Source organism: Aedes aegypti, chromosome 1 (assembly GCF_002204515.2).
Source record: "Aedes aegypti strain LVP_AGWG chromosome 1, AaegL5.0 Primary Assembly, whole genome shotgun sequence".
In the NCBI taxonomy this organism is placed as follows: domain Eukaryota; kingdom Metazoa; phylum Arthropoda; class Insecta; order Diptera; family Culicidae; genus Aedes; species Aedes aegypti.
In genome coordinates, this window is record NC_035107.1 from 101,992,779 (window position 1) to 102,014,179 (window position 21,401).

Consider the following 21,401-nt stretch of genomic DNA (forward strand, 5'->3'; position numbering starts at 1 on the left):
TGATGGAATTTTCTACATCCTCATCAAGAAACTTCCAGAAAGTAGCTTATCATTTTTAGTTGATATATTTAACAAATGTTTTCAATTAGCATATTTTCCTGACAAATGGAAAAATGCTAAGGTTGTTCCAATTTTAAAACCAGACAAAAATCCTGCAGAAGCTTCTAGCTATCGTCCAATCAGTTTGCTTTCCTCCATCAGTAAACTTTTTGAAAAGGTTATTTTGAACAGAATGATGGCCCACATCAACGAAAATTCAATTTTTGCCAATGAACAGTTCGGATTCCGCCATGGACATTCGACCACTCATCAACTTTTACGTGTAACAAATTTGATCCGTTCCAACAAATCTGAAGGCTATTCTACTGGTCTTGCTCTTCTAGACATAGAAAAAGCATTCGACAGTGTTTGGCATGAAGGTTTGATTGTAAAATTGAAAAACTTTAATTTTACAACATACATTGTTAGAATAATTCAAAGTTATCTGTCAAATCGTACACTTCAGGTTAATTATCAGAACTCCAGATCTGAAAGACTTCCTGTAAGAGCTGGTGTTCCTCAAGGCAGCATTTTGGGACCAATATTATACAATATTTTCACATCTGACTTACCTGAGCTACCTCAGGGATGTCAAAAATCTTTGTTTGCGGATGACACAGGCCTCTCCGCCAAAGGACGAAGCCTGCGTGTCATCTGTAGTCGATTGCAAAAAAGTTTGGATATTTTTTCTTCATACTTGCAAAAATGGAAGATTTCTCCTAATGCTTCCAAAACTCAACTAATAATATTCCCACATAAACCAAAAGCTCTTTATTTGAAACCTTCAAGTAGACATGTTGTCACGATGAGAGGGGTTCCAATAAATTGGTCAGATGAAGTTAAGTATCTAGGGCTCATGCTAGATAAGAATTTAACTTTCAAAAATCACATTGAGGGCATTCAAGCCAAATGTAATAAATATGTAAAATGTCTCTATCCCCTTATTAATAGAAAATCAAAACTTTGTCTTAAGAACAAACTTTTGATATTCAAACAAATTTTCAGGCCAGCCATGTTGTATGCTGTACCAATATGGACTAGCTGTTGTAATACCAGGAAGAAAGCTCTGCAGAGAATTCAAAATAAAATTTTGAAAATGATTCTGAGGCTTCCTCCCTGGTATAGTACCAATGAGTTACATAGAATATCCAATGTTGAAACATTGGAACAAATGTCAAATACAATCATTAATAATTTCAGGCAAAAATCGTTACAATCTTCTATTGCCACGATTAATGCGTTATATGTTTAGGTTAAGTTAGGTTAAGTATATTAAAAACATTTTTTTTTTTCTCTTATAAGCAGGTGAAATCAACTCACCTGTAAAAAAAAAAAAAAACTGAACTGCTACGGCAAATGAAATGTAATATGTTGTTAACAAAATGTTAATTAAATCTTAAATTTGTTTTACCAAATTAGGATGATAGTGTTGTCAAATAACACAGAACACCTAGATATAAGAAATGAATGTAATGTTTGGAATGATACTAATAAAGAAATTTAAAAAAAAAAAAAAAAAAAAAAAAAAAAAAAAAAAAAAAAAAAAAAAAACAAATGCATTTTAAAAATATAACAAGTTAGGAACAAAATGACACACAATTCAACAAAATATTGATTTTTACTGCTGTTGGTAAAAATGTGCCTTAATCTTGTTATGTGATTCTGGTCGGGTATGTAATTGGAACTCGAGGATGGGAAGAGGATGAAAAAGCGGAGGCCGGGGAGAGGTGCTAATTTTTGGGTAAAGTGTAAAATTAGATTTTTTTTTCTGTTTGATCGTATCTGCGCTGGGTGCGTGTGGTCAATGATGCTTGAAAAAATAATTGCAACGTTATACCCGAAGCCGAACGACGGTGGCGGCGGAGACTTAAAGCGACCTAGTGCTAGTTCCAGAGGTGGGAATTAAGCTGTTGTGTGCGCTGGTTGACTAGGCAAACAGTAATTGGTAATGAATACCGTTTTGGGGGTGTTTAGATGACTTTTTTGGGGAGCTTTGTTCGGTGGAACTGCCGTAAATGGACCTTTTTTATCTGTTTGGTGAGGTAATAATCGGTGAGAAGTTTTTTGAGCTTCTAAGAAGCTTCTGTTGATCACTTTTCCTTCATTTCTCGATGTTAAGTGAGAAAATATTGCAAATCTTCAAATATTACAGAAAAAATTGTGTCACCTTCGTGCAGTCGTTGTAATTTTCCGAAACATTCCACATTTTATGATAATCTTTTTGAGTTGCTTTATGGTTTTCTTCGAAACTGTGTTTCATTTTGATGCACCACAGTGCATCAATCGAGATTTTCTTTCAACGGTGAAAGAAAAAACGGGTGGAGTACTTATCCACTAAACACTACTTTATTCACTTCACTACTTTTACTACACAGATCTTTAGCCAGCTACTTTTCACTTCACTTCCACTTATCACTATTCTCTGAGTTCCGATTGGTCGTAGCAGAGTCCTTCCTTCGTCGTTTGAAGACTGAAAGCGGTACAGGATCGGTTCCGAAGATGGACGATTCCCCATCGGAGATCTCCACGTGGATTCGCTGAGCTACACACCAGCATAACACAACTGGTCCATTGGCTGCATGTTGTATGACGTGACCTTGCGGGTGACTTGGTCGCGTAGATGGATAAGTTTCTGTATCTCATCCATGCGGAGTGTCACAGTTTTTGGCGAGTAGTAGCTCATGGGGTAGATCGACCGGGATTCCTCACTGTCAGTCAGCTCACAGACTAGTTGGAATTGCTCGAATGGTCACCTTGTTGACCACGGTACACAGATGCCGTATCTACTGCACGTCTTGCTATCCAGGGAAACGAGGTCTACTTCTACTGATACCCACGTTCACCAAAAGGCTTCGCTGTTACCAATCGCCTCACATACCGGTAGATGCCTCTCACTCCTTTGATATTCTTGCGGTGGCAAGAATGTCACGTTCGTACCGATCTCGCGCAGATACTGGTTTTCTATAGTTGTCGCTTATTGTTTGCACTGGACACTCTTTCTTCACGAGAACGCAATATCGCTTGATAGGACGTAACTCCGGGCAGTTCGGTGAATTCGCTTTCTTCGGCACAACATGAACTCCATTCACCTTGTACCATTCCAAGACATCCTTGGCATATTGGCAGGCCGCCAAATTAGGCCAGAACAGCGAGGGAGCGTTATGGCTGCATAGGAATGGTAATAACCGTTTCTGTAGGCATTTTTCCCGGTATATCTTCTTATTTACTGTTCCTACTTTTATGAAGGTTTTGCTTGCTCGAGCACAGCTGCATATGACCTTTCAAACCAACTGTTTTTTGAGAAACTTGGCCCTTTTCTTCGTCCCATAATGCTCTACAACATCCGGCAGTGTAAAAAGCCATGCCAGGAAGCTGTCAAAAATCTTCTACGACATAGGTTTCATCATCCCCTATCACGCAGGAAAATTTCGTCAAATATTCACGATACAACTTACGAGCGACACAACAACTTCACCACTATGTGAAATATTTCACTCGTTAATGAGATATTTCAGGAGATACATGTGTTTGCTGCGAACAAGCCTTACTGGGCAATGTAAGTAGCCAGCGCATAGGTAGAGCAGTTGGAAAATGTTATGAAATAATCTAGCCTCGTAAATATCAGTTCAAATCTGGGTCACGTAACAAAACTAACTTCGATGATGGGTATGACAGACTCGCAAACTGGCTTGATGTGAGTAAGTTGGCAACCCGCCTACTCTGGAAAACATACCAAAAGAAATTGCAAAAAGTTCGTGAACATTTACTCGCGAGTTACCGAACAAGGTGTGATTTATTATGGTTTTGACAGACAAATCAATGTAACATGTATATCCATCGAATCGACAGTAAACTACCAGTTTGTGTTCAAAAATCCTTCGATAACCAAAAATCTCGGAGGGGAAATAGCTTTATTCCCTGCAGCGGAATTGACTCTGAACAGCTCCGAACACGTTCACGAATCACTTAAGCTTCGTTTACTCGCAAGCACGTCAAATGCGAGTAAATCAGCACTCTGATGCTTGCGAGCGTTTTGTTTTATTCCGGTTAAGCAGACATGTTCGCCACTTTCCTTCACTGAGTATGATTCGATCAACACTGACACACATTTATAATCTGCTTTCAAGGAAATTTTTCCGATTATTCTTCCAAACTCATTCTTAGACAAATTTCCAAATTTGAAATTAATGTGAACTTGTCTTTCGGGACTCTCTCACAGATTAGATTGATAATGAACATCTGCTACACAGTTTATTCAGTAATTTATCTGTGTCTGTTATGGAATTTGCTTTTCTGTAGAGCTCTATTTTCTTTCAAACCTTTCAAATTGTGTAGTTTTGTTTAGAAGTGTGTCGTTTCGGCTTTTAACAATTCAAAAAGCGTGCATTCTGTTGCTATGGTAAAAAATTAACTCCAATCTTTCAACTTTTTCCATAGCGATTTCATATTTATGGTGAAGAATATTTTGAGGGACGCCTCTATTTAAGATTTTCACAGATTGGTGGTATTCCAATATTTAATATCTGTAATCACTGAAAAATGTATTCTTATTAGAAATTGTATACTCTACAACATGGCTACATATTGCAAATGGCCTTGAGTTAATACCAACCATTCTTATTCAAACACGATTTTACTTAACTGCTGATAACTTTTTTCTATTAATCGACTGTTCAAAACGTCATCTAAAAGTAAAAATCTGTGTGTAATTTCTTCAAGATAGCTTTCTTTGAGGCAAAACTACCTGTCCGGCTAAAGTTTCAATCTTATTCTTTTCAAAATCTTCAAGTTGTCGGAAATTGAAATAAATCAGCTTTGGATTTACTCTGACTTTCTAATGGAATTTCTCTTGTAATTTATCACGGATTCCTCTACAGATTACTCCAGGAGTAACTCCAATAATCTATACCTGAATTACATTGAGAATTGCTACAGAAATTCCTTAACTGATTGCAGGGGTATTTTTCCGATTAGATTATTCCATGGATTTTTCCAAAGATGCGTACGGAAATTTCTTTGAAAATTCCTCGTTATGCCTTTCAGAACTAATTCAGAGATTTCTGCGTCCATTTTCCGAACAACTCTGCAGAGAATTTTTGTATTTTTGCGAAAAACTAATCATGGATTTTTCCCAACATTTCAACGGAAATTCATTCAAAGCTGTTCAATTACAACAAGAATTTTTTCACGAACTCCTACCGAAAATCCTTTCTAGATTCCTTTAGAAATATTTTTTCCGTGGTTTCTCTGGAAGCTTTGATTCGTGCAGACTAATTTGAGAACATCCCTACAGATTCCCTTGAAAATTTCTCTAGTCAAAGGAAAAACTCCTGAAATTCCTTCAATAATTGCTTGTGAAATTGCCCAAGTACTCTTCCAGAATTTCTTCAAGGCATTTCATTCAGAACGGTGCTCCCAAGACCGTTATCATCAGAACAAAACACCTCTATCAAATCTGTGCTCACCAGTCGTTTTTTTATGGCCAAGATGTATGTCTGGGTAAAATTTTGAAAATAATCGTAGGACCCGTTTTGAAGTAACGCCCTTTTGATGGTATATGACATTCAAAGGAAAGTAGATATATAAACGGGTTTACCTTGTCAGATGAAATATACCATCGAACTTGGTTTTAAGTTGATTTGTTTAGGATGGAAGAAAATCGTCTCTAGTGACAAATAACACAGTATTCGAATGATCTAAGAACGATAGCTCTTCTTGCAAAAGCATGATTGCGATACATGATTCTGCGCGCGTTGAAACGATATATGGATCATCAGATGAACTGTTTGTCGTAGGACAAACCGTTTGTCGGATGTTGTAACATGTTGCGATTAACGTGCATCAGAACGCATTTATGATGTTAATTTTCGCTCAAACCATTCTCGAATGACTTTTGGGTCAATAATGGTATGCTAAAAGTCATATCGCAGAGTGAAAGCGTGAAAATCCTCCAAAACTTATGAAATCGGTTTGCAAACAATTGATCGTCAGCTCACAGGCCGAGCGATTATTTTTTCGCGGAGCAGAGTTTGTTGTGATGGCTTGACGACTAAAGGTTTATCGTTGTTGTTATCGCATGATAAAGAACAACCACGATGCACCATTTATTTTATCATGATTTCCATCCTTATTATAACTTATATAACTTATTTGTAGCCTCTGTGTGGAATATTGAATAGAAAGATAAATAAATGATTGAATTACGCCCTTTTTGTGGGCGGCATTCGAATACCGTTTGTCATTTTCAAATGTTATCAAAGATTAACCATGAAAAACATACAATAGCAGTTTTTCTCAAATAATGTTTTTTTCATCGGATCAAGCGCTGTTAGGCATTACGGAGCCAATTACGTACTCATGTTTTGATAAATTGTATACACTATTCATGAATACATATTGTATAACAAATTGCAATTATACCTCAAAGAATACTTAAATTTCGGTCGTGGGATGAGTATTCTCAGACAAATCTGCCATTTAATTTTTATTTTCACCAAGAACATGTTTATTTTAATGTTAGGAAAATAATCAAATCTCTAATTAACTGCTAGACAAAACTACAGCTTCAAATCAGTATCGATTACTCACTGATCCAAATGCACCAATTGGCTGTAGAAGTATCAATAAAAAAAAATGTTTCCTGATTATATGAGCTGAATAATCGGTTTTCCAGTAAGGAAAAATCTTGTTCAAGATGAGTGTATTTTGTAATTGATGTAAATTGGAGGATATCTTGATTCAGCTACCAATGAATACATTAGAATCTAGTTCTTGACATCTACATTATTATTATTAAAATTATTAGCTACTTAAGGAAAACATACATTCAGAAGGTTGATTAGTCCTCGAGCTTCAGAGGACCTTTTTGAGTTTGCAGTATAATTAAAAGAGATAAGCAAGCATAAAACCTCGACAGAAAACCATTAACACATTTCTTCTGAGCTTCCATTTTACTCATTTCGCTATTTTCAATAAAGGCACTCAGTAAAATTAATTACACGAAAAGAACATACCATCCAAGAAGGAATACCCATTCCTGAACAACGCACATCCGCCCTATCCCTGCTGTGCTCGCTATTTGCAACAAAACGGCACTGGCCAAGCCCTGCACAATTACCACTGGCGACAATTGACGAAAACGACGATGTTTAGCTACTACCATCAACGACACAGGAAATCAGATAACGCACCCGACCCATCAACGGACACCCTTCGACCGGCTTTCCTCTTTCCTCCTCTTCAGCATAAAACATGAACTTTTTACGACAAGTTTGCGATTTATGCCTTTTTCACCTTTTGTTTTTAGGGTGCGGCTGATTTATCTAATTTTTCGAAAGTTTCTCAAGCCAAAAGTTTGTTTGCTTTTCTGATCTCAAAACTCATAGAAAGAGAAACCACAAAGTTTGAAATTTACAATTGCAAGCGACTTTTCAAGTTATGAAGTATGATTGTCAGTTGAGTTTCATACTTTGTTATTTTTTTAATCTAATTTCGAATCTAATCTAATTCTTTTCGAAATTAGATTAAAAAGTTTGTAAAACATCAAATTTAAACATGTTTGAGTTAAAACCAGTTCTCCCACATATTTTTTCTCTTTAACTAGAGAAATCAACTTTGCTTGACAATTAATTAATGAATACACCTTTAATAGAGATTTCTCTTCTTTTTTTTTTTACTTAACTCGTTTATTTGGCAGGCTCGGGTGCCGTAGGGCATAACAGAGCCGAAATCTTATATTTCTTTTCTTATGTGATTTGCATTCAGAAGAAAACAAGAAATTTTGGTTTTGAGATCTTTCGAAAAAAAAATTGTTGAACTCTAGTGCATGCATGTGCACATACATCCCAAAAGGTTCCTCGCCTAATGTCATTCAAGTCACTTCTTCGAACGGTTTCGCCTTTAATGCTGACCTATCATATCGGCTGTCTTCCATTCTCGAGAGTGATTCAAGTGCACGCCACAATCGAACCAATCGATCCGTATGGGGTCCCAAAGCTGAGCTTCGATATTTATTTTCTGTGACACAAGAGGCATCATCGCTTCTATGAAGCACACACTTGTAAACGGATCAAACCGGAGACACCGGAGAGTGAGGGTGAATCTTCATGATCTTTGACGAGGGTTGCGACATTTGCAGTCACGATTTTTCTATTTTTGCGCTTCATTAAATGTTGTTGTTGCATGTTTTTCTTGGTGCGGGGCATCTTCTTCCATTGAACGGGCACTCGAACGAGCTTTGGAAAATAAAGGTGATCGTCTGTGTGACATTACTAGTTTTTTTTCGTATTTGCAAGGAGACAAATACGGTGAGGGATCGTGGGAATCAAGGACGTCGAATGATTTAGCAAATAAAATTGAGATTCTCTAATTTTCCAACATACATTGTTAGAATAATCCAAAGTTATCTGATAAATCGCACACTCCAGGTTAATTAGTATAACTCCAAGTCTGAAAGACTTCCTGTAAAAGCTGGTATTCTCCAGGCAGCATTTTGAGACCAATTTTATTCACATCTGACTTCCCAGTCAACATTTTGGTTGGCATAACTTTTGTTATACATCATTCTATATGAATCAATTCAATCGTATAGAATGCACGAAAAGGCTATATACCTACCAAAGTGGAGGCTATATACGTACTTGGCACGACTTCTTCGGACTTTCTGCGATCAGACATACGATGCCACAAAATTTGGATGAAAATAAAAAAAAAAGTTTCCAGCGAGTCTCGAACGCGGGACCTATGGATCAAGAATCAGGCACCTAACCACTGTACCACCAAGGATTGCATATCCGAAGAGTGATTATTTGCCAATATTAATACATGGTTCATGTACAGCGACACATACTTTGTTATTCTTTGAGGCCCATCGTCAGCAGATGCCAAATTTGGATGGCAATTTTTGCTAAGTTATTGCGATTTCATACGATGCTTTCTGGATTGATATATGATCTGTCAGTTTATATAACATAACGCGATTCTACGTTGCACTATTTACGACATGTTTTGTTGTCAACACAGATTGTCGTTTATGAATCGTATTGGGGATTTATATACAACTTGTATTGACATTGATAACGCTTAATATGGCATCTTGTGTGATTCTGATTTTGGACGCATGAATATGTGATTTTGGATGCACATTCTTATACGATACGTGGTTCACTGGGTTACCTGAGTTACCTCAGGAATGTCAAAAATCTTTGTTTGTGGATGACACAGGCCTCTTCACCGTGTCATCTTAAGTCGATTGCAAAAAAGTTTGGATATTTTTTCTTCATACTTGCAAAAATGGAAGATTTCTCCTAATGCTTCCAAAACTCAACTAATAATATCCCCAAATGAACCCGATATAACTGCATAGCTGTTCTAGAAAGCTCTTCAGAGAATTCAAAATAAAATTTTGAAAATTTTCTAATAAGCAAAAGAATTTAAATCACTTGTAAAGATTCTGATCTACTATGAAGTAGTTACTTTCGAAAAGTTTGTATTTATTACAACCCGCCAGCCGGTTCGCTATCGCTAATCGATGAAGCCATACAGTAGTCATTCGGTAGAATGACACACGGTAGAACCAATCTATCAATTCTGTCGGATCAATTTCGAACGGCAATGCGATACTCGATTCGAAACGATGCTAGATCAATTCAAATTTCATTCATTCTACTCAGCCTCGTGTCTCTCCACCTGCTTCCTTCGGCGAGTATCGTTTGAAGAAGCACTTGGAGGGAAACCAATGTTTTCATGCTGTCGAACAGAAGAAACATGAAGCCAGCAGAAGCGACTTGGCTGTCGTGAACGTGAGAGCACGTTGTCTATTAGATATTTGCGCACAGTGGTTCAAAGCAGACAAAAAAATAATTGTAAATTATCTCATATATATTTTTCTTCCTTACCTTGGGTATTGAGTATGAATTCCTCGATTTTTCAGATCGATTGGTGTATATTCCGATTTTTTACATCATGTGAACTTACGGTAGCAATTATATTTTTTTGTTTTTGAATTTTTCAAAATAATTGGATGCTGTTGCTTTGAAACCTCTGTTTCTGTACTAAATTATCTCTCATATATATTTTTCTGTTTTACTTTTGGAATTAACTAAAAATTGTTCAATATACCAAATCGATTGGTGTATATTTAGGATTTTTACATCACTTGAACTAAAATAGCTACGTCAGCCAAAAAAATTGGTTTTGTTCTTTTTTTCAAAATTTTTGATTGTTCGCTGTTTCTGTAAAAAGCTCATTGCTGATAACTTACCCTCTAATGCTTTTGGCTAACATTTCTATAGAGTGCGACTACTATGTGCGTCCCTCCCCTCTTTTGTCTACGATGCTCATCAGATCGAACCATTGAAAGCGACTCGGTGGAGGTACCAATTCCAATCAACCGCCGATCACTTACAACTATTCAAGTTTTCAATTGAAACGATCCGAGATCCATTCCGCTCTCTTATGTTGCTGCTACAGCACACATTAATATTCTTCAAATGTCTCGAACTTTAGCCCCGTTTACCTCGGTCTTCGTTCGTCCCTTTGGTTGGTGTATCACTATAAAGCCCGAGCGAGCAGCTCCTCTCGAAGCTCCCATTGAAGGTTTGCATTAAAGGCTTTTTTCTTATGGAGAGTTGTAGAGAGCTGGTGTCGTTGGTGATGGCGTTCTTGAATAAACAATCAGTTCGGATGGTCGTCACTACCGAAGTTCATTTATTCATTTCGAGGGGCTCTACGTTCAATGAAAAGGGGGTCCCAAACTGAGGGCTTGCAATCTTCTGGTATGTTTCGAAAATTTTTGAATATCTTGTTTTTTTTTTTACAAAATTACATATATTTCTTTTATCAACTGAAAGAAGAATACAGCAGTCCTCAGAGATAATATAAAATACAGAAACTTTAAATAGAAAACTGAAAATTTCGTGGTTCAAATTGTGCAAAGCTGAACAACTGACAAGCTGATCAGCTGACAAACTGATCAACTGATAAGCAAATGAACTGACAAGCTGATAAACTGACAAGCTAATTAACTGACAAGCTTATCAACAAAAAGCTGATCCACTGACAAGCTGGTCAACTGACAAGCTGATCAACGGACAGGCTGATCAACTGACAGGCTAATCAACTGACAAGCTCGTCAACGAACAAGCTGATAAACTGACAAGCTGATCAACTGACAAGTGAAGCAATTGACAAGCTGATCAAACTGACTACTAAAGGCTGAATACTGAAGACTGCAGACTGAAGACTGAAGACTAAAGAATGAAGACTGAAGACCGAAGGCTGAAGACTGAAGACTGAAGACAGAAGACAGACGGTTGAAGACTAATGACTGAAAACTGAAGACTGAAGGCTGAAAACTGAAGACTGAAGACTGAAACCTGAAGACTGAAGACTGGATATTGAAGACTGAAAACCGAAGACTGAAGACTGAAGCTTCTGAGAGAAGCTTCCAAAGCTTCTAAGAGAAGCTTCCAAAGCTTCTAAGAGAAGCTTCCAAAGCTTCTAAGAGAAGCTTCCAAAGCTTCTAAGAGAAGCTTCCAAAGCTTCTAAGAGAAGCTTCCAAAGCTTCTGAGAGAAGCTTCCAAAGCTTCTGAGAGAAGCTTCCAAAGCTTCTGAGAGAAGCTTCCAAAGCTTCTGAGAGAAGCTTCCAAAGCTTCTAAGAGAAGCTTCCAAAGCTTCTGAGAGAAGCTTCCAAAGCTTCTGAGAGAAGCTTCCAAAGCTTCTGAGAGAAGCTTTCAAAGCTTTTGAGAGAAGCTTCCAAAGCTTTTGATAGAAGCTTCCAAAGCTTCTGAGAGAAGCTTCCAAAACTTCTGAGAGAAGCTTCCAAAGCTTTTGAGAGAAGCTTCCAAAGCTTCTGAAAGAAGCTTCCAAAGCTTCTGAAAATAGCTTCCAAAGCTTCTAAGAGAAGCTTCCAAAGCTTCTAAGAGAAGCTTCCAAAGCTTCTGAGAGAAGCTTCCAAAGCTTCTGAGAGAAGCTTCCAAAGCTTCTGAGAGAAGCTTCCAAAGCTTCTGAGAGAAGCTTCCAAAGCTTCTGAGAGAAGCTTTCAAAGCTTCTGAGAGAAGCTTCCAAAGCTTCTAAGAGAAGCTTCCAAAGCTTCTGAGAGAAGCTTCCAAAGCTTCTGAGAGAAGCTTCCAAAGCTTCTGAGAGAAGCTTCCAAAGCTTCTGAGAGAAGCTTCCAAAGCTGCTGAGAGAAGCTTCCAAAGCTTCTGAGAGAAGCTTCCAAAGCTTCTGAAAGAAACTTATTACCGAAGACTTAAGATTAAAGGCTGAAGAATAAAGACTGAATACTATAGACTGAAGACTGAAGACAAATTAATAAAGCTTGAACACAGAAAACTGAAAAATGAACCCTGGAAGATGAAGACTGAAGTTGATAAGTGATGCGAACGAAGTGATTGAAAGAACTGAAGAAGTGTCTCTTCATTAAAATAGTTGGAAAACGAACTAAAGAGACCGAACAGACTGAAGTGAAAATAACATTGAAAGGACTGAAGTGGCCAGGAAACTGAACCGACTGAAGAGACTGAACAAACTGAAGAGGCTGAATAGACTAAACAGACTAAAGAGACTGAAGAAACTAAAGAGATTGACTAGACTGAAAAGACTGAAGGAACTGAAGAGACTAAAGAGACTGACAAGACTGAATAGACTGAGCAGACTGGACAGACTAAAAAGACTGAATAGACTGATCAGACTGAAGAGACTGAAGAAATTGTATAAACTGAAGAGACTAAATAAACTGAAGAGACCGGAAAGACTGAAGAGATTGTAGAAACTGAAGCGACTGAAGAGACTGATGAGACTGAAGAGACTGAATAGTCTGAAGGTACTGAAGAGACTGAAGACACTGAAGAGACTAAAGAGACTTAATAGACTTAATAGACTAAAGAGACTTAAGAGATTGGAGGGACTGAAGAAACTGAAGTGACTGAAGAGACTGAAGAAACTGAAGAGACTGAAGAAACTGAAGAGACTGAAGAGACTGAATAGACTGAAGGCACTAAGAGGCTGAAGACACTGAAGAGATTAATGAGGCTTAAGAGCCTGAAGAGATTGGAGAGACTGAAGGGAATGAAAACACTGAAGAGATAGTAGAGACTGAAGAAACTGAAGCGACTGAAGAGAATGAAGATACTAAAAAGACTGAAGGGACTGCAAAGACTGAATAGATTGAGCAGACTGGACAGACTGAAAAGACTGAATAGACTGAGCAGACTGAAGAGATTGAAGAGACTAAAGAGACTGAAGAAATTGTAGAAACTGAAGAGACTGAAGAGGCTAAATAAACTGAAGAGACCGGAAAGACTGATGAGACTGAAGAAACTGAAGAGACTGAATAGACTGAAGGCACTAAGAGACTGAAGACACTGAAGAGACTAATGAGTCTTAAGAGCCTGAAGAGATTGGAGGGACTGAAGGGAATGAAAACACTGAAGAGAGTAAAGAGGCTAAAAATCTCGTTAATAAAGTCAAACCAACCAACTGAAGAGACTGATGAGACTTACAACCCTGGAGACACTGAATAGACTGAAGAGACTAAAGAAACAAATAAAACTAAACAAACTGAAGAAACTGAAGAGGCTCAAGCGATTAGAGAGACTAGAGAGACTAAAGAGCCTGAGAAACTGAAGGGACTGAGAGGCTGAAGAAACTGCAGAAATTGAAGAGACTGAAGATACTATAGAAACTGGAGAGGCTCAAGAGACTGAAGAGACTAAAGATACTAAAGAGACTGAAGGGACTGCAAAAACTGAAGAGATTGAAGAGAGTAAAGAGACTGTAGAAACTGAAGAGACTGAAGAAACTGACAGAAGAGATTAAAAAAACTGAAGAGACTGGAAGACTTAAGAAACTGAAAAGATCGAAGATACTGAATATACTGAAGAAAATGAAGAGACTGTTGAGACTGAAGAAACTGAAGAGGCTAAAAAGTCTGAAAAAGCTGAAGATACTGAAGAGACTGATGAGTTTGAATAGTCTGAAGAGAGTGAAGAGACTGAATAGACTGAAGACACTGAAGAAATTTGAAAGACTGAAGGGAATGAAGACACTGAAGAGATTGAAGAGACTAAAGAGACTGAACACACTGAAGAGAGCGATGAGACTGAATAGACTGTAAACACTGGAGACGCTGAAGATACTGAAAAAAAAACTGAAGACACTGCAGAGACTGAATAGACTAAAGACACTGAAGAGACTAAGGAAACTGATAACACTAAAGAAACTAAAGACTGAAGAGGCTGAAGCGGCTAGTGAGACTATAAAGCCTGACAGACTGAAGAAACTGCAGAAACTGTAGAAACTGAAGAGACTAAAGATACTGAAGAGACTGAAAATACTTTTTAAAAAAAACTTAAAAAGGGACTAAAAAGACCAAGAACATTCTGAAAAGTGAATAAAGTGACTGAAAACGCTGAAGCAACTTTAGACACATGAATGAATCACGATTCATATCAGATTGAGAACCCCTGCCCGATCGGGTTCGGCAGGTATGTTGATGCGTTTATGCCGCGCGCTGGTATGCGCAAGGTGCCTGTCCCGATTGGTGACAGCAGTTGATTCGCGAACGATGATTAGTGGCGCAGGTGATTTCGCTTCGAGGGCATAGGATAGGGAAGGGGGGTAAGGTTTACCGAGTGTTTACTCTACATTACCATATTTGCGTGATGAGAATGGGTAATGGTATAGCAGAAAAAAAATACTTGGAGGATTAGGCACGACGTGTCGAGAATGTTTTTGGGTTGGCTATTGTTAGCCTAACTGAAAGTATGTTTATGGCGTCGAGTTTTTGGCTAAATGGACTCAAGATTTAGCGAATTTCACTTCCAATAAAACTATAAAACATGGAATAAGAGAACCTTACAGAACCTTACAATTACTATATATGTCATGTTATGATATAACATTTGTAGTGTTTTATGAAGGATCTCATTTAAATCTAGCAGCTGTTAATTGTGGCGAATAAGAACATCAAATTCGACCTCAGATATTCCGGTAAATCCTCCAATGGTAATTTTCCTCAACATTTAGACCCTAAAATCCCTTTCCTCCTTTTTTTTGTTTTGGCCTTTGTTGTAATCCCTTGTCTGCTTGGCATTATAAGAAAAAAAAGAAGTTCTAAACAAACCCAGTGTCGTATTATCGTATCCTCCGGTTATTCCTAACACGAATCACATCGCCTGACTTGCCCAGACAGACATCAATTAATTTTACTGCTGCTGTAGCCTGCAGGCCGTTTTAACTTTGTTGCCTTCTTGACGAGGTGTCCTTGAGCAGGAAGACGGGCTCGTATCGTCTACTTTTTACCGGTTTTGTTCCTGCATCGCAGTCAGAGGTTGATGCATTTGACGCGGCACTTCGAGTTGCGCCCACTTACGGCGACAAATTAGTGCGCACGCGGCGAGCAACGGAAATCAGTCCTAAACTAAGGGTTAGAACAGTGTGTAGGACGAGTCGTCAACTCTAATGGAGATCGCTCGCGCCACTTGTTGTCACTTCACGCGCAAGCAATACGCCCTCGCTTCGAAGGCGTTGGTGTTACGCCGCTGCAAAAGGTGACCAATTTGTGCGATAGGTCTTCTCCACCTTCGCTCTTGAACGGGATCTCATCAACGCAGCCTACTGCATGCAATCAACGGTTCCTCCAAGTAGTGCGAAAGTAGATCATAGGAGGCACTGTGTGCATACGGAACGAGGGGTCTTCAGACCCCTGAGAGATGATTTATTATGTATGCGATCGCCATTCTCTTGGCGAGGCCTGGTCAGAAGTAATTTTGTGCCGATGAGTTGAATTTGTTGTTTTTCTATTTCTTTATTCTGACGTCATGTGCATGTTCACCAACTTGATTGACAACTCATTGTCATTTAGTGTCGTTTTAGAAGTGGTGAATTTATTTGTTATGTTTTTTTGTAGACAGATAAACGATACAGTTCCGAGTTTCATCCATCAAAATTGATCGTTCCGTCACTATTATCATAGGCTAGGGGAAGTGGTTCACCTAGCATGAATGAGGGATGAACTTATCGCTGAGAAAAAGTAGATTTTGTATGAAATTTGACAAGTATTTGAATGACAGATTCATCCTTGTTCATCCACTTCTCCTAGCCTATGACGAAGCCTTCTTCAGTGTTGGAATATGCACAGATTTACTGTCTAGCAGGGAAAATCGCATCACAGAACGGCACAAAGTAGGGTTCGTTGCTTGATCTGCCAAGTCCCTCTGGGTTTGCTGCCTCTTGTTGATCGTTCTGCTCGTCGTCCATCGTCCACGTTTGTTTGTCTGTTTTGCTGCAAAATTGAAATTCAAACAGCACTTTTCCCGAGAACATAAAAGTGTTTTTTTTTTCTTCGCCTCCGTCTTCTGCTCTTCTCAGCAAGCCGTTTACCTTCTTATCCCCTGTTGGTCTTGATCGTTTTATGCTTGTTCTTCTACCTCTTGTCTTTCCTTTTCCCGCTGTCTTCGGCTATTGTTGTACAATGCGGATTCATATGTAAGCTACAAGTGAGGAACAGAGACAGCGATTTCAAAGAAAACCAACAAGAAAACGACTCCGCTGCATCGCAGCGCACACCTGAGTCAACCTTCTTGACCGGGAAACTCACCACTGCTCGAACGAAACTCACCACGGGCGATTGTTGCGCGACGCGAACGGTGGAACAGCAACAAAAGTGGAAAAACGAGTTCCGTACCCGAAGCGATCGCACCAATACCGGCCCATTTGCACCTGTGTGCTTCGGAAAGGTGTGCTTGTCGCAGCAACACGATTGCGCGCTCGTGTAGGAGGCGAACCAAACTCACCTCACCCCGCTGGGTCGATCAGTCAAGATTTCGTACTCGAGCGGGTTGGATGCATTTTCGGAATCCGTGCGTCGCGTCCGCCGTGAGTGTGTGTTCTGTTGCGCTTTTTTCCCTCTCAATTTGTGATTCGCTGATTTGAACAAAATAAGATTTGAGAGCCCCGAGATTACCGATAAGCTGTGAACGTGTTCCAACTCCACAGTGGCAGAGTGTGGCGATGTGTGATCGGTTTGTTTTGTGATTGGATCGCGGTGATCGCCTGCCCGAAGAAGTGGTGGAAGTGCAATTATGGGGTCCACCAAGAAGCATTGAAATGATCTAACTCGTTTTTGAAATAGTGAAGTCCCCTGAAGTCTGCCTGCCTCTCTCTACATTGAAGGTGAAGAATTTTAGAAGTGGCATGCGGTGCGCGGCGGCGTCGATCACTTTAAGTGCAGTGTCTGTGATTGGATATTGCGCATGGATTCTAATGGATTGCTGGCGAAGCTGTAGCTGAAGCGATCAGCACGTTCAGTATTCGCGTTGAACGTAAACCGGACGACATCTGTTTGCTGCTGCTGCATCTACCCGAGGATTACCCACAAGTGGCGACAATGTTAATGTCCTACATGGACCGGATCCAGTACATGAGCGCAGCACAGCAATTACAATAATTGTAACCACAGCGCCATCTGCCGATCTAGCAGCAATGCACTACGCAGGCTGGGGAGATCGATCTTCACCTCAAACATCTCCGTCATTAGGAGACGAACCTTGAAATCCACCTGTCTTCCAGTTTGGGATACTCATTGTAGGGTTTGATCCTCACTATTCCGAAGAAAAGCTACATTTTCAATCAAGAACAGTTTCTTATTGAATTCAGGAATGCTGTCATCAGTAGTTATTCAAATGCATTCCATTTCTGGTACAAGTCATACTATTTGAGGTCAGGCTTGTGTCGGTTATTACTTGATCGATAAGTACGATCATCAATCTTATGATTGACTGTCAAATAACACAAGACGGTCTTTAGACTGTTTGATCCCTACCAAAAACTGAGCTAACCCAAGTAAACAAACACACGTAGTCCTCTATTTCACAAAATTTCGCATATAGTGCCAATGTAGAACTATTGAAAGACTTAGAATATTTGCACTAGCATTAAATCGTGGATTTTCTAACGTTAAGCGCTCGATGGTTACTTGGATAGTTATCCATCTGTGCTTGTAAAATGCAAGAAAGATTATGATCAGGCTACTGTGATCTGATGTTCAAGCGTCTCTTCTAGAGATTTTAGAACCCATGGCATCTCCTAATGATCTAAGAATGCTCCATAGAACATTTGCCGTTCGGCATGTGTCGCTTAGCACTTAAACGATAAGAACAGAATGATGATCATCATTCTTATCGATTAACTATCAAATGACACAAAGCTTCGAATCGTGTCGGCTAAATTTTGCCGTCCATCAGCGATTGTGCATGATCCTATGATCCCAATTTCAAGCGTCAATTCAAGAGATGTTCAAATCAAGACTCTTAATGAACTAACATTGCTCCCAGTGTTGCCACAAGTACAGATTTATCTGCAAAGGTACAGATTTTCTGATAGTTTTTGGTACAGATTCTGTACGGTACAGGTTACAGATTTTCACGAAAAAGTACAGATTGATACAGATTTTTGGAATTGACGATTTTAGTAATACAAAATTGAAGAGATGTGTGAAATTCGGAACTTATTATCACAAAACTATTGTTGAAATATACTGTTTCCATAGAACTTAAAATAATTATATAATAGGTGAAATTATTCCAATATGAACTATGCTGAATTTCCAAATTATTTAAAAATTTTAGGGTATCTTTGCAAATTTTATTTTGGGTTTGGTACAGATTTTGGGCACAGATTTTTAGAATCTCTGGTACAGATAAAAAAAATTTTTGAGCCTTCGGTACAGATAGAAATGTGGCAACACTGATTGCTCCACAATACCCAATAAGAAGAGTCTCACCTCACCGGAAGTTGAATTGATTCCGAGTTTCTTTTTTGCCGCTCTGGAAACCCGGACATGCATGTGACTCATCCTGACCCCTCTCCATCCAAGTCGAACCCAACCCAAAAAAAAAAGAGAGTAAACATGGTATATCATTAAAAACCCGAAGCAAGCTGCCTTGTCTCGTGTGGTTGTTGTTCTTAATGCTTCCCCATGCGGACATGTGCAAAAAATATATTCCAGCGCCTGCTACGCTACCACGTTTACTCGCGAACTGAAGTGTTTGAACACCGACCGGGGGCTCACCAATGATGGACGTGCAATTACCGAATTTTATCCATAGCTCGATTCGATTCACGGAAAATGGCGCTCAATCAGCCGTCATCGGTCGTCCGTCAGCTCATGGTTAATTGGTCCGGTAGCACACACCTGAGAACCTGCCTGGCTACACCTTCAGGAGCAAGTCCTGCGATTTTGTGGTAAAAAAAACGAGGGGTGCGCTACTAGGAATGCGGAGCCGCACCGAATAATTGCAGGTGTTGATTGCGTGAGCGCACATGTCAGATGCGAATCAAACTTTCTCCACTTGGCTTGTGACGGTTCCGAGCCCGTGCCATCTGGGCCGATATTTTGCCTGCAAGGTTGTTTTTGCTGATAAGAGCACACGATTCGGTAACAATGGAAGATTGCACACCGTGTTTAAAAGGCTGATGGGTTTTTTGTGTGTGTTTTTGCGCTGTCAAAATCAAGATGTAATATTCAATTAATCATACTTTGTGTCGTTATATACGGCCATAACTGCTTTATTGGCCTTATTTTAGGATTATGTGGCCAGCAAAAACAGTTGATAGTAATTCTATTTATGGAAATGATTAGATTTTCGCAATGTTGCGATTTATTCAAGCACTTGTCACAAAAAAACGATACGAATTGACAATTAAACGATAAGATCATAACGTTTTCATGATAACATAGTAGAAGGAAACGAAATCCAGCTATTACGTGCTGTAATGGAATCGCTTCTTGGACGTTTTAGTACAGTCTGACATTTGACTTTTAATGTTTGACAGCATATCTTTAAGATCGATCATCAAACTTATCGATCAACTGTCAAACGATCTGTATACCACAAAGCGATTAAACTTGTGGCGGCCATTAGCGCTCGTAAAAGGCTAGAAAGGATAGATGTCAGAGTTTGACATTCCAGCAGCATTAGCCAATTAGTATCACTGTTTAGATCCTCAAAGATTGCTACAGTATCTGTCTGTTCATCTGAACATTTCTTGTCAAAAAAAAACGATACGAATTGACACTTAACCGATCAGATTTTATCCTTTTCCTTACCGTCAAAGAAGAGAGCACGATAGAAACATTTCAGAATTTGACATTCTTAGAACATCTCGAGCAGCATTACAAATTGATTGGCGAGTCACATGATTTGAACAATACCCCAGAGCTTTAAGAGATTCTTATTTATTTGTTTTTCTAATTCTAGTCCACAGAAAACAATAGGTAGCTACCAGATACACCAAATCTTCTTGATTTTTGCAGATTTGTCACCAATAGAGACACAAAATGACACTTTAACTACCAAATTGCATTGCTTCCATTAGAACCTCAAAAAGGAAACGATATCCAGCTAGGTCGCCGCAACGAAGTTCGCTTTCAGGATGCTTTCCTTCAGTCTGACGTTTGGCTTGAATCGTTTGAGCGCAAATCTTAACGTTCGAGCGTCAAACTTATCGATCAGCTGTTAAACCCTCTGGAAAAAAAACCCGAAAGAATTTCTGGAGAAATTCCTCAGAGATTTTTTTCAAAGAATTCCTGGACAAAATTCCTAGAGAAAATCCTGGACTGAATCCCCGGAGGAATTTCTATTGGAAATTCCCGGAGTAATTCCTAGAGAAAATCCCGGAGGAGTCAAAATCCCCAAAGGAATATCTGGATGAAACTCCCGGAAAAAAAAATCCTGGTGCAATTCCCCAGAATCCTAAAAGACATTCCTGGAGGAAATCCCCGAAGAAATTTCTGAAGGAAATACATATCCAGAGATTTTCGGAGCGAATCCCCGGAGGTATTCCTACAGAAAATCCCCGGATGAATGCCAGAAAGGAATCCCCTGAGAAATTCCCGGAGTAAATGTTGGGGGATATCCCTGGAGGAATCCTTGGAAACCCCGGAGGAAATCCCCGGACAAATTTCTGGTGCAAATCCCCAAAGAACTTCCCGGAAAAATTCCTGGTTTAAATTCTCTGAAAAAATCCCCGAAAGAATTTCTGGAGAAAATCCTAAGAGAAATTCCTTGATGAATTTCTGGACAAAATTCCTGGAGAAAATCCTGGACGAAATCCCCGGAAGAGTTTCTATTGGAAATCCCCTGGAATTCTTGGAAAAAAATCTGCCCGAGGAATTTCTGGACGGCTAGACCGGGAATTTCTTTCGCGTTCCACTGAGAGCTGCTCCGGAAATTCTTTGAAGCTCCACCGGGAATTCCTTCGGATTTTCACCCTAGTACCCCCAAGAATTTAATCGGAGTTTCTCCAGGAATCCTCCAATAATTCCGCGGAAATTCTACGGAGATCCATCCTTCCCTAGT

General features: G+C 39.2%; 1 protein-coding gene across 3 annotated transcripts in view; it reads left to right on the forward strand.

Annotated features, from left to right (window-relative positions):
- Window positions 1–21,401, forward strand: part of LOC5580054 — a 260,798-nt gene that overhangs the window by 196,169 nt on the left and 43,228 nt on the right. The window contains exon 1 of one of the 3 annotated variants that reach the window (XM_021843987.1): window positions 16,864–17,214. The exons of the other annotated variants lie outside the window; for them this stretch is intronic. The gene's annotated coding sequence lies outside the window, so the exon portion shown is untranslated. Of the gene's footprint in view, window positions 1–16,863; window positions 17,215–21,401 lie in introns of those variants that run through there. 3 annotated transcript variants of the gene reach the window in all.